The following is a 12,185-nucleotide window of genomic DNA, read 5'->3' on the forward strand; positions in this document are numbered from 1 at the left end:
AAGGGCATCTCAGCTCTTTCCACAGTTTGGCTATTGCGGACATTGCTGCTATGAACATTGGGGTGCATATTGGCCAATTACTTTCTAACTGGTGGTGCTACCTGCATCCTCTCTGCCCCCCAATCCCTATTCCCACTGCACATTTTGATCACATTAATTTTTCTCAAGCACCATTTGTCATTTATTTGCTCAGAAAGTTCTTTTAACGTTCTATTATATATAGCAATGTTTCACAAATATTATGTGCAGAAAAATTACTGAGAGTTTGTTATAAGTGTAGATCACCAGGTGTCACCTTCAGGTAAGATACTTTTGGCATGGGGCCTGGGAATCTCTATTTTTAACAGGTGCTCTAGATTATTTTGATTCTGGTGGTCGAAAGGCTCTACTTTAAAGAAGACCGGCAAAAAAAACTAAGAATTCCATTTTATTAACCTGCCACCTAGAATCTTGCTTTATCCTGCCTTTGCAGCCTCATCCTCCACTATTCCCATTAATACCTCTTTTATTTGAGCCAAATGGGGCATTTCCTTTGCCATATATTTACCCATGCTCTTTCCTGTCTTTTGTCTCTTCATTTATGTGGTTCCTTCAGCCTCAGTGTCTTTACTGCCATTTCAACAAGTCCAAATCCTGGTTTCTTTCAGTCTTGGAACAGATGTGTTCTAAAAGCATCTTTAGTAAAGTATCTCTAACCTAGAAGGTAGGCTTCAAGTTTAACTGATCTTTGTGTCTACTCTTTCACCCAGGGACCTAAATAAGCACCTTGCAAAATTCATTTCGGTTTTTTCTTAATTCATTCATTGAATATTTACAGGATGCCTTCTGTGTACCAAGCACTGTTCTGGGTGCCAGTGATAAAGTAGAAAAATAAATATGCAAAAAGTCCTCGTTTTCATGGACCTTACATTCTAGTGAGACAACTGTTTGTAAGTAAATATTTTAAATATTTTGAGAAGAGTAATCTGGCAGTGCTATATGGGATAGGTTAGGAAAGGGAAAGACCAGTGAAAGAAACTAATAAGGAACTTTTGTATTCAGCCATTGGAGAACAGGAAGGGCCAGTGAGAATAAAAAATACAAAGGAAACAGCAAGAGTAACTAATGATGTGAAGGAATGACCAGCAGTACTTGGTAGGGACCAGGAAGATATAGTTAATATTTGAGCCTTTTGGGAGGGAACAAATAAGAAGTTAAGTTATAAAGGTGATATTTTTGGGGAAAGATATTTTAGAATGTTATGGTGATCTTTTATCTTTTTAGTTTTTTATTTATTTTTATTTATTTTTTGACTACTGTAAGTTATTTATTGAAGCCGTCTCCTGCCATGAGCAAAGGGATGGAAGATCAGTATACTGATCAGTATTTGATATAAGTAAGGAAGGTGAATTTAAGGTCCCATATACTTTTCTGGTCCATGTACAGAGTCCTGGTCCAAACCAGGACCACACTGAGTTGTGGTCCAGGTTCTCTTTATTCATCTTCATAACCAGTCAGACATGGATTCATGTGAGAGTTATGGTATAGAGTATGATTACCATCTCTCCAGAGAAAGGGCTTGGACCTGATGTGGAGATGGGGGTAGGAGATGAACTCGGGAATCTCATGCTTTCTGTGATGGCAATTGAGAAAGACGTTCAGCATGCTCAGTCATACACCGGGGAGTGCTAAGAAGTAGGTGAGGGTGTTCCACATGTGAGCTGAGCCCTCCTTTCCATGGGCATCACTCTTGACTTGGACCACCCCAGCTGTGCCCTGGACCACCCTAGCAGCCCAGAAACCCAGTACCTACCTGCCAATGCCATTTTCAACTTGGACCTATGGTGATCTTTTAGGTGCATGATACTCATAATGGAACATCTAAGTAGAAATGCTCAAAGACAATCAGAAATAGTTAGGTCTTATAAGAGCTCAGCCCTCTCTTCTCCCTTTCCTCTTACTCAACTCTAATATTCCATTAGTCTCAGCTGTACCAGGGCCAAAATCCTACCAAGAAATATTCTGCATCCCATTTTGATTTTCCGGGGATGTGGCATGACTCCATGTCTTGGCCCACTCTTCTGTCCTCCAAGTATTTGTGCAGAATGAGGTCTAGGCCCAACCCCAGAAAACCATCTCTAATTATAGCCCTCCCTTGAATGGTTCTTGGCTGATTGGGGGTTTGGTTTTCTAGAAGAACTAGGAAGACGTCATAAACTAGAGAGTCCTTTGGGACGTTGGGTATGGTGGTGAGTGTCATCATCTCTCTGTGTGAAGATCACTATGGTCATTTATGATTCTTGGGAAAATAGGCAAAGTTTGAAAGTCGGATTTTATTAAAGCATTGGCATAACAGACAGGTTGGGAAGCTGCTTGCATAACGTGGAAAATCTTTTTTCTCCATTCTTAGAATCGCTCAGGCAAAAAAATCAAATCATTTTTGTCTCCTGTCTTTCTCTCATAATATTCCAACAGTCCAGTCCAGTCCATCAGCAAATACAGGCGGTGGGGGGGGGGGGGTGTGTGTGTTACATAAAATTTTATGATCTGATTTCCCCACTAGGATGTAAACTCCATGAAGGCAAGGACTTTGTTTCTGCTATATCCCTAGCCGTGCCTGGAACATCGTATATGTTGAATAAGAATTTGCTGAATGAATGAATAATGTGAAATATTGTTTTACACATTTTGCTTAATAATTTTGACATTGGCTCTATCTTCAAGAAGCTCAGGAAGTATTTAATCCCGATAGAATTATTATAGCTAAAGTCCAAACATTAACCATACTTGACTGAATAACGTTGCCTTAAAGCTATCATTAAAAAAATATCTTTATTCTTTAAGTAGTTTAGAGACATATAAACTTTAAATACTGAGAACACTCCTCTTTAATGATGCTAATTTGATAAACTTATGAATATGATCTGAAATTTAGTATTAACAAGAGACATTCTGATAAGGTCATCTAGTAATCATATAACAACTATGGTTAAAATTTATTAAAAATTTATTAAAAAGCTTTTTGAGAAAGTTTTCTCAGGAGTTTCCAGACTTACTGCTTTAATGTTTGTAGAGATGATGCTTGATATTTGGGAGGAGTTAATCTACATTTTCTTTTTAACTTCTGAACGTTTATTCAAGCAATTCCACATGATTGAGAATATCCTTAAGATATATGTTGGATTACAAGTTGTTTTCTCAGAACAGCAAGAATTACTTGGGACATATCAGCATATGAAAATTAACTGGTGGTGTAGGGCTAGCTGGCCTCAACTATTGTTAGGAAATTTACCTGATTTAGAGAATAGTTCAGGTTTATAAGGATTAAAGGGAGAGGCTATGATCAAAGCAGTTTGTGGGGAAGGGCATTTCGGCCTAGTGATGATTTTTATGGAGTATCAGCACAGAACACAATTCTTCTAATGGAAAAGAAGAATTGGCTGCAGGGCATAAGCAAATGTTTTTCTCTAACATCTTGACCATTTTGCATTTCAAGTCCATTACATGCATCATTAAGGTATTGACAACATATGAGAACACAGAGAGAATCATATGTAGCTTTAGTTCAGTTTGGATTTGATCTGCTATCATGAAGTTAAAGGGTAGCCAATAAAAGTTTGTAAGTGACCCTCTATTCTGTGTTTTGATGGACTTCAATAAAGTCAGCTACATAGTAGAGAATACCAAGAATTAGGTTTACTTTGAGGAGAATCTACAGTTAACCAAACCAGGTTTGTATGGACTTAGTAAATAAAATATATAATAATGAAAATCAGCTCAGTATTTTTGTTAAATAACTATGTTCTGTGTGGCAGCGCAAACCAGCTACTGGATAAAGTTAATTATGGATACACTTAAGCCATTTTCATTATTTTTAACTTGTACAGAAAACTAGGGGAAATTTCGTTTTAAAAGCATGCTTTTGCTTCATTTCCATAAACCCTACATAGTTTCCGTAAAGGGGTATATGTGATTTGAAGGATAAAATAAGAATTTGTATGTATTTTTATCAATAGAAAGTTCTCCAAGCTCAACTATAGTTTTCTTATCAGAAAATCAGGTTCATAGTTGCAAGGCAGAGGCCCACTAGAATGGTTAATAAGCATATTCTACTTCCCTCCCTGCAGAAACTAAATGCCAAATTTTCTGTGACTCTTAACAGAGAATGCATAGGCTCGGTAAACTTTCATCTGCTTCAGGGTCAGGGCTGATTCAATCTTAAGGCAAGTTTATGAGAGTGGCTGATGTGATACAGTTGTTTCTAGTAAAATCAGACTAGCTCTAAGGAGCCAATCTAAGTCAGTCTCTGAGTAAAATTCTATGAGAAACAGACTCCAACTCAGACACAATTGTAAACCCTGATATAATAAGGACTTGCAGCTGATTTAATCCTATTGAAAATCTTTAAGCAGCCATGAAACAAAATGGTTTCCACATTGACATCAGTGGAATGAACCTTGGATATCATCAGTATGAAGAGTAGTTACCTTGTACACACAGTAGCCACTTTTAAAAGAATTAACATCGTGGCCATTTCAAAGCAGGTTGTTGTTTCTGATGTTGTAAAGGCATCTGTTTTGATAAAGATCCAACTTCCCAGAATGTGTCAAGTTTTATTTTTTAAGAACCAAATTCATTACAAAAAGCAAACAAGTCAAACTTAAATTCAGAAGTTAGTATAAATCAATTAGACCTAGTCTCCTTGAACAAAAATGACCAACCTATTCCAATTTTCTGTGACAGAGAGAAAGAGAGGGAGAGAGAATGAAAACTGTTTCTGAGTTAAGACCTTCTATGCAACGTTTCACCTGGAACTAATTTTTTTCCATGAATTTAGAAGCTCCTGAAAATGAGCTTATGCTAGGAAATCATATATGTATAAAAGGACAGACAGGCACAAAAGTTTAAAGGTCAGCACTGCAGATAAAAATCTCAGTAAGTAGGATTTGAACTTGTGTGGGTAGGTTGGTGTGTATACTTTTTTTTATTTGTTTGGCTTATCATATTGAAACACACTGATAATGATCAGGGTATTATAGTCCGTTTAGCACTAGAACTGGTCCCTTTTTGTGATTTACAACTTTAATTAGAACAATAGACCAAACATGGGCTACAGTAAAACACAACCTTGCCTGAACTATCTATCTCCATGCTTCTTTTATTGCATTTAGCACTGGTCTCGAAATGTGAATATTTGAACTGATACTTAGCAAGCAGTAGTGGCCTCATACTGTTACTTCAAAGAGCCGGAAAAGTAACTTCATGAAAGGGATAACTTGAAACTATAGTACCCTTTACCATTCTATTTGTTAAGCAGTGATGGGTATCATTAGTTCTGCTCTTTTGCATAATTACTGCAGTATTGTGAAAACTTTTTTTGCCATCCAACTGGGAACGATTATATTATGTGGGATCTGGGAGAACACTTGGCTTAGAGAAATAAAATACAAAAAGCCCTGATTTTCTAAGCACTCTGTATCTGTAGTACCCAGGTGCACACAGTGCTTGTTCAAGTTTGGTTTTTAAGTAAAAAAACAACATGGGTTGGTGACACTTAAGGAGATGTTTCATATAGAATGGAATTTGTTCTTCTAATTTTTTAATTAATTTAATGTGCTTAGATAAATTTTACCTAGCACATCCCTGAGCTGCGATGGTAATTCATGTATAAAATAACACATTTATCAAGTGCGATGCTGACATCACTGAAAATTTGAGACTTAAAGATATATTTTGTTGTTTACTTGATTAAATTAATTCATCAAGTTGAATTGTCTTGCTGATTGTTACAACAATTTGCTACTTTGTAAAGCTTCCAGAATAGGCTGTCTCTGTGTTAAAGGGATATACAAGGAACCTCTCCAAGCAGCACCACCCCACCCCACCCCATCCCCAAAACCAAACTTCTAAAAGATACAGCTAGAAGAGTATGTTTGCAAATGTTTAGACAATGAGGCACATAATTTTTTCAAGTTTGTAAAAACTCTCCTTTGTAACTCCAGTATATGAAGCCATTAGAATACTGTAACTGATTTTTTAACCGATTTTTTTTATTGTATTTGATTTTGTAAGATCTTTACTTCTTTGAAAACATTATTACATTTTAGCAAGGACAGTAAAATTAGAATAGATGTCACAGTGATATACAGATATGTTTGTCACTTTGATTTTGTGGTTTCACACTTGATTTTTTCATAATTTATAAGATGTAATGATCTCGTGACTGGCAAAAGATACTCTGATGAAGGTTAAAGCATGACTGTTGCATGGTGGAAATACTACTTCAGTATTGCTGTTATAGAACCATAATTATGATAGGAAGATGGGAAAATATGTAGATATATCTGTGTTCGTGTATAGTTAAGGTTTCCTTAAAATGATAAAGAAATTAAAAGAAGTAATATGAATTAAAACGTTGGAATAGATGCTGAATTGCCCTTTTTTGTCATCCGTCAAAGCAAAAATTATATTTGTTTTACACCTTGTTCATTCTCAAGAGTTTGCTTCCGACATAGTTTTCTTTAAAAGATTTAAATATCCATTTATTTGCAGCATTTTTAATAATGAGGCTGACTTTTTGAATGTGCTCCTAAAAATGTCGATATGGCCAAACCAGAAGTTTCAGTCAATCAGGTTTATCTTTCTCTGCTCCACAATGCCCCTGAAGAACATCTAATTAATGTCATTTGAAATTATTTTAATGCATTCTTTGGTACTGTCACATACTTAAGTATGGTTTTAGCCACTGCTCCTGAGAGACTGTGGCTCTTGCCAGACTCCAGGGTGAGCTAGTAAACTTACCTATCTCCGTACACGAAAAGGAGGAATTAGCTACAGCTCCCCAACTACTAGGACAGCTTTCAGCACCTTCTCCGTGGTGGCTAGTATCTGTGCCATGGAGAACTGCGAGGATGGGAAAATGCGCTGAAATGATCGAAGAAGTAAACTATCAACTTGACGTGTTTTCCTAGCTATTGAAAAATCTTCTCATATTGAAACCCATTGATAGTGAAACTGTAGAATTCCTCCAATTTAAGTACCATCTGGTTGTGCTCAAGGCTTTAAAGCTGTTATCTCCGCATACAATTTCAGAGTCCTATACTTTTTTCTTCACCAAACTATCCATTTTTAAGCCACAAATATTTTTCCAGCTCTTTCAGATTTTATCTAAAAGTATATTTTAACAGTATTTAAATAGTTCTTAAACAATAACAATTTATCTTGATAGATGGCATGCTGTGTTTTTTCATTTTATTTTAATTAGCCATTGTGGAACCAAATTCCCTTTTGTTTTAGTCTTTTAAATATTGTTTAATTATAGTTATCATGCCAGATATCTTAAAGGTTATTTTACCAATACAGTTTCATTTAACATAACCCATATGGAATCAATAGCTCAGTTTCCTAAAGTGAATGCTTGGAAAATCTTACATTCATATGTTAAGAGTACACATCCTTTCCTCATTAGTTGGAAAGTACAGGGATTTTGGCACGGGTTCTGTGTGGAAGCATTGTGCAGCTTTTATATGGATTTTGTTTTTAGCCTTTGATGACACTGTTTAGAATAGGAAGTATCTAATAAGTAAAGCATTTTGTCTCAAGTGCTGCCAGTGTGTTTAATATATGCCTGGAGGTCTGAAACATTATCTTCTTCACTGCAGTAATATGCATTTAATTCTCTGAAAGCAGAAGGTCGAACTTTTAAAAGGGACGCAAAGTACATTTTCAAACAGAATAATTCAAAACATATGGAAGAGGGGACCAGAGTAATGTACAGTTGGTTTTTATGGTTTAATCATGATCATGTTAATGCACACCAGTAGCTAATTAAAGAAAACTTTTATTGTTCATTTTAAATGAGTTAGGTAAAGAGTGGGAGAGCTGAGGTAACAGCACTGCCCAGACACCCATGTTTCTGCCGCGCTCACTAACAGCAAGCAGATACTGCTCTTTTCTGACAACTTAAATTATTAGTCCCCTCAGACGATAATAAAGCAAAAGTTCTTTTCAGAGTTACTACATGGTGAACTTTTCTTTTTCCACAAAGGAATAGTAAATTGATGCCCAAGTTTAGGGCCTAGCACACATAATTAATTATAAAACTTCTCTCAAGAGCAGGCCAGATACTCTAGTATAAGAGATAAATCTGCAGTGAACTGGTGACAAACCAATGGATTTTCAAATATGTCTCAAAAATCATCAGCTTATTTATTTCAGTGCTACAAATAGTGTGGAAACTTGGAAAAATGGAGGAAATTTTGGCTTTTAACCCAGTTTTAAGAATTTAGTTTCCTAGTACCGAGAAGGTTGTACTTTTTTTTTTTTTTTTCCAATGAGGGAGTCTTTCATCTCTGGGTCATTGGTTCAAATTCCATTCTGCTCGGTAGTGACTAGAATTAGTTACCATCTGACTTCTGTTCAATAACCTGCGTGACCCAAGCTGATAGCTGCCGTCCTGCCCTTGCTGGTTATTTATATCTCAAGATCAGTCTACTTGACATTCACTAGAGCTAATTATGGCAATCTCAGCACGTAACAGGGCTGGGCACTCCATGTCTACCTACAGGCGGTTTGTTTTGTCATGTTACCACCATTAGGGAACCCTTAATTTACTTTAGGGAAGGAGAGACCAGATTTTAAATACAAATCTGTAAATCTGAAAAAGAAAATGGAATGCTCTGTGCATAGAAAGTAGTCCCCTGGAGTTAACCGTGGTCGTCTTTCCTGATAGAATAAAAATGGTTGAGTTCTGGATTTGAATTTGCCGCAGAACTCAACCTAAAGGAATTCTTTATTATTTCTTCATTATGTTGTATACAGATACTTAGTTTGTAAGGCCTCAAAACATGGGCAGTAAATCCTAGGCTAGTTTTTTTCACATATTATTTGAGAACTCTTAGTTGGTAATGGATTTGGAGGTATAATAGGGATAACAAAAAGCTTTAAAATTAAATTATTTTGATACTTGCCTTACTTTTTATTTTACTGAATTTTTAAGTTAAATATGTTCACTTGTTTATTCAGTCAGCACATAATTATTAAGCTCTGCTATGTTACAGGGTGTGTGCTAAGAATACTAATGGCGTTCCCTCTTACCCATAGCCTATTGTCTGACTGACCTTGGACCTCTTGATTAAGTTTCCTCACCTGTGAAATGGAGCTAACACTACCCCCTTCAAAGGGCTGTTAACACTTAGTATAGAAAATGTAGGTGTGTGCTAACAACGTTTAGCAAATAACAAACATGCTCAGTGGTATTTTTTTCCTTCAGTTGCTTACAAAGACAGAACACAGTGTGAAAAGGGCTGTGATAAAAAATACTGGTTTGTTATGAAAGTGTAAAAGCTGGAAAGACTAGCACCATCTGGAAGGGTTGAGGAAGTCTTCACAGAGAAGGTGACTTCTTTTTCTTGACTTACCCTTTATTGCATGCCGCTGTATGCTGTATGTTCAACACATTAACTCGTTTAATGCTGAAGCAAGTTTGTGGGTTGAGTATTAATGTCCCCAGTGTGAGGCTGAGGACCCAGCAGAGACTGTGAGATAAGCAAGCAGATGTATGGTCAGCCCACAGGGTGGAGAGTACAGATCAGGAAAGAGCCCATGAATATATCCAGAAAGACCTTAAAGAGTACGGCATATGAGGAGGTCTGTGTCCACACGTATTTATATACTAACAATCATGTGTTTCTAGTCTGCAGAGCAATTTTTTTATTTAATATTCTATCAGAAACTAACATATCATCAAACATTTATGGATCCTCTCTTCAGCATGCCAGGCTCTCCAGTACTCCTTAGTGATATACAGAAGCCAAATGGTGTGGCCCAGTCCCTCTGGCAGTCCTTCACCTGGTAAAAGAGACAGGCCTGTGGCAGCTGCCCATTATTGGGTACTTACTGTATACCGGGCACTGTGCTGACCTCTTTAGACAAGTTAGCTCATTGAATCCTCATACTCTTGAGATCAAATTTAAATCCCTATTTTACAGATGAGGTTATACAGCCTTAGAGAGGTTTGTAACTTGTCTAAAATCACAGTCAGAAAGTAATGGACTTGACCCCACATCCATCTGCCTCTAAAGCCTGTAAATGTTTTAACACTATCTAATAATGCCACTACTGAACATTGTAGGAGAAAATTGAAGTATGTGTAAAGTGCTAGGATCGCCAAGCCGGAAAAGAATGAGAGAACGATTCTCAGACAAGTCTCATTTGTTCTGAGTCTTGATGGCTAACTATGTTTGCCAGCCACAGCAAGCTCAGGAGGGGCACTCCAGGCAGGGAAATAGCACCAGACGGAAAGAATGATTGAAAAGGACATAGTGTCTTCAAAGAATAGGGCTATGTTGTTTTTGCTTCATATAGTTCGTGTTGGACTTCTATTAACAATATGTATCTCCTTCAACCACTTTAAAATCAATAGGCAAGGAGTATTTTAAAAATTTTAATGACTGGGGCGCCTGGGTGGCTCGGTTGGTTAGGCGACTGCCTTTGGCTCAGGTCATGATCCTGGAGTCCCAGGATCGAGTCCCGCATCGGGCTCCCTGCTCGGCGGGGAGTCTGCTTCTCCCTCTGGCCCTCCTCCCTCTCATGCTCTCTGTCTCTCATTCTCTCTCTCGCAAATAAATAAAAAAATCTTTAAAAAAAAAAAAATTTTAATGACTGTTGCATCATTGTCTTGAATTAGTTAGCAGCCCTTTAACATTTTTCATGATAATTTATTTGTACCATGTGGAAAACTGATACTATATTTATTGATCAAATTAAAGAAAAGCCTAAGAAATGATAAGCAATATCCTGGGGAATATTTTTCCATTGATGGTGCTATATAAATTAATGTAGCCTTTTTTGGAACGGTGTTAACAATACTGGTAACCTTAAATTTTCTTAGACCATTTACCTAGTAACTCCACTTCTAGAAGCCTGTTCTAAGGAAATATTGTTAGATGTTTTTCATAGAGATTTGTTGTCAAAAATTAAAAACTGGAATACCCAATTATATGAAAATGGTTGAACAGATGTTCCTAACAGTAATGAAGTATTACACAGCTTTTTAGAACGACTATGAAGAGTATATTAGCATATGCCAAGTTGGGGTAGTTTGGCTCTATGGTATGATCATAACCAAACAGGGCTTGGAGGGGGGCACCTTCGCACAGGTGGGGAAGAAATACTGAAAGGAAGTGCACTAAAATATTACCATTGGTTATGTTTGGTGATAAGGTGGTAGTACGGAGGATTTTGTTTTTTCTCAGATCGGCCATGGTTTCTTTTTTTTAAAGATTTATTTATTTATTTATTTGAGAGAGAGAGAGAGCATGAGGGGGGGAGGGTCAGAGGGAGAAGCAGACTCCTCGCCGAGCAAGGAGCCCGATGCGGGACTCGATCCCGGCACTCCAGGATCATGACCTGAGCCAAAGGCAGTCGCTTAACCACTGAGCCACCCAGGCGCCCAGGCCATGGTTTCTTTAATGAATCTGTGTTACTTGGAGGAAAAAGCAAATGAAACATCTAGCATATCCACAAAGAGCATATCACAAACTGATGGTCGGGAAGACCTAAGAAAGGGAAACCAAGAAGCAGGGTAGAGATCTCGGTGCTGTGCTGCCACCAAGTTGTTCTTTGTTCTCCACGTAGGGAGTGGTTGATGGAAAATTTTGAGAATGAGTAGCCTTTAGTGCACAAAGGAAAAATCCACCTTCGGGGACTTTAATTACTACTTTTTGCTTCATCACTTACATTTACTCTTGTCTCAAGTCCTATCATAGAGGAAAATAAACTTCATTTTGAATAAAATAATTTTGTTTTATAGTTTTCTTTGTCCCTCATAATTTAAGACTGCTGACTTTTCCCTCTCTTTCTTCCTATCCGAAAACTTGCAAATTAATTCTGTAATGACAAAGGTAAACAATAAAAACTGCTTCTGCCGAAAATCTCATTTCAACCAATAGTAATCATGATTTGGAAAGAGTTTATTGCACTACTTGAAAAATCACTGTGAAGAATACTAACATAATTCTTTTTAAAGAGGCATTTTTAAATATATACTACTGTTAGTCCAAAGAAAGGAAGTCTGATTCAAAATATACTCCAAAGTCTCCTTCAGTAGTAGAAACGCACATATGATGCTTTTTCTGAAGTATGTCTTTGGCATTTTAATATGAATAGTTTTTTGAATGGTCACTTTGTTTTTATGATCGCTCTGA

The 12,185-nt window shown here is 37.0% G+C and overlaps 1 protein-coding gene and 1 pseudogene across 1 annotated transcript in view; one reads left to right on the forward strand and one right to left on the reverse strand.

Annotated features, from left to right (window-relative positions):
- Positions 1 to 12,185, forward strand: part of VPS13B (vacuolar protein sorting 13 homolog B) — a 743,427-nt gene that overhangs the window by 522,591 nt on the left and 208,651 nt on the right. The window lies entirely within an intron of this gene.
- On the reverse strand, positions 1,449 to 1,805 carry LOC102734150 (cytochrome c oxidase subunit 6A1, mitochondrial pseudogene; annotated as a pseudogene).

Source organism: Leptonychotes weddellii, chromosome 4 (assembly GCF_054177405.1).
Source record: "Leptonychotes weddellii isolate Sample4059 chromosome 4, ASM5417740v2, whole genome shotgun sequence".
Classification (NCBI taxonomy): Eukaryota; Metazoa; Chordata; class Mammalia; order Carnivora; family Phocidae; genus Leptonychotes; species Leptonychotes weddellii.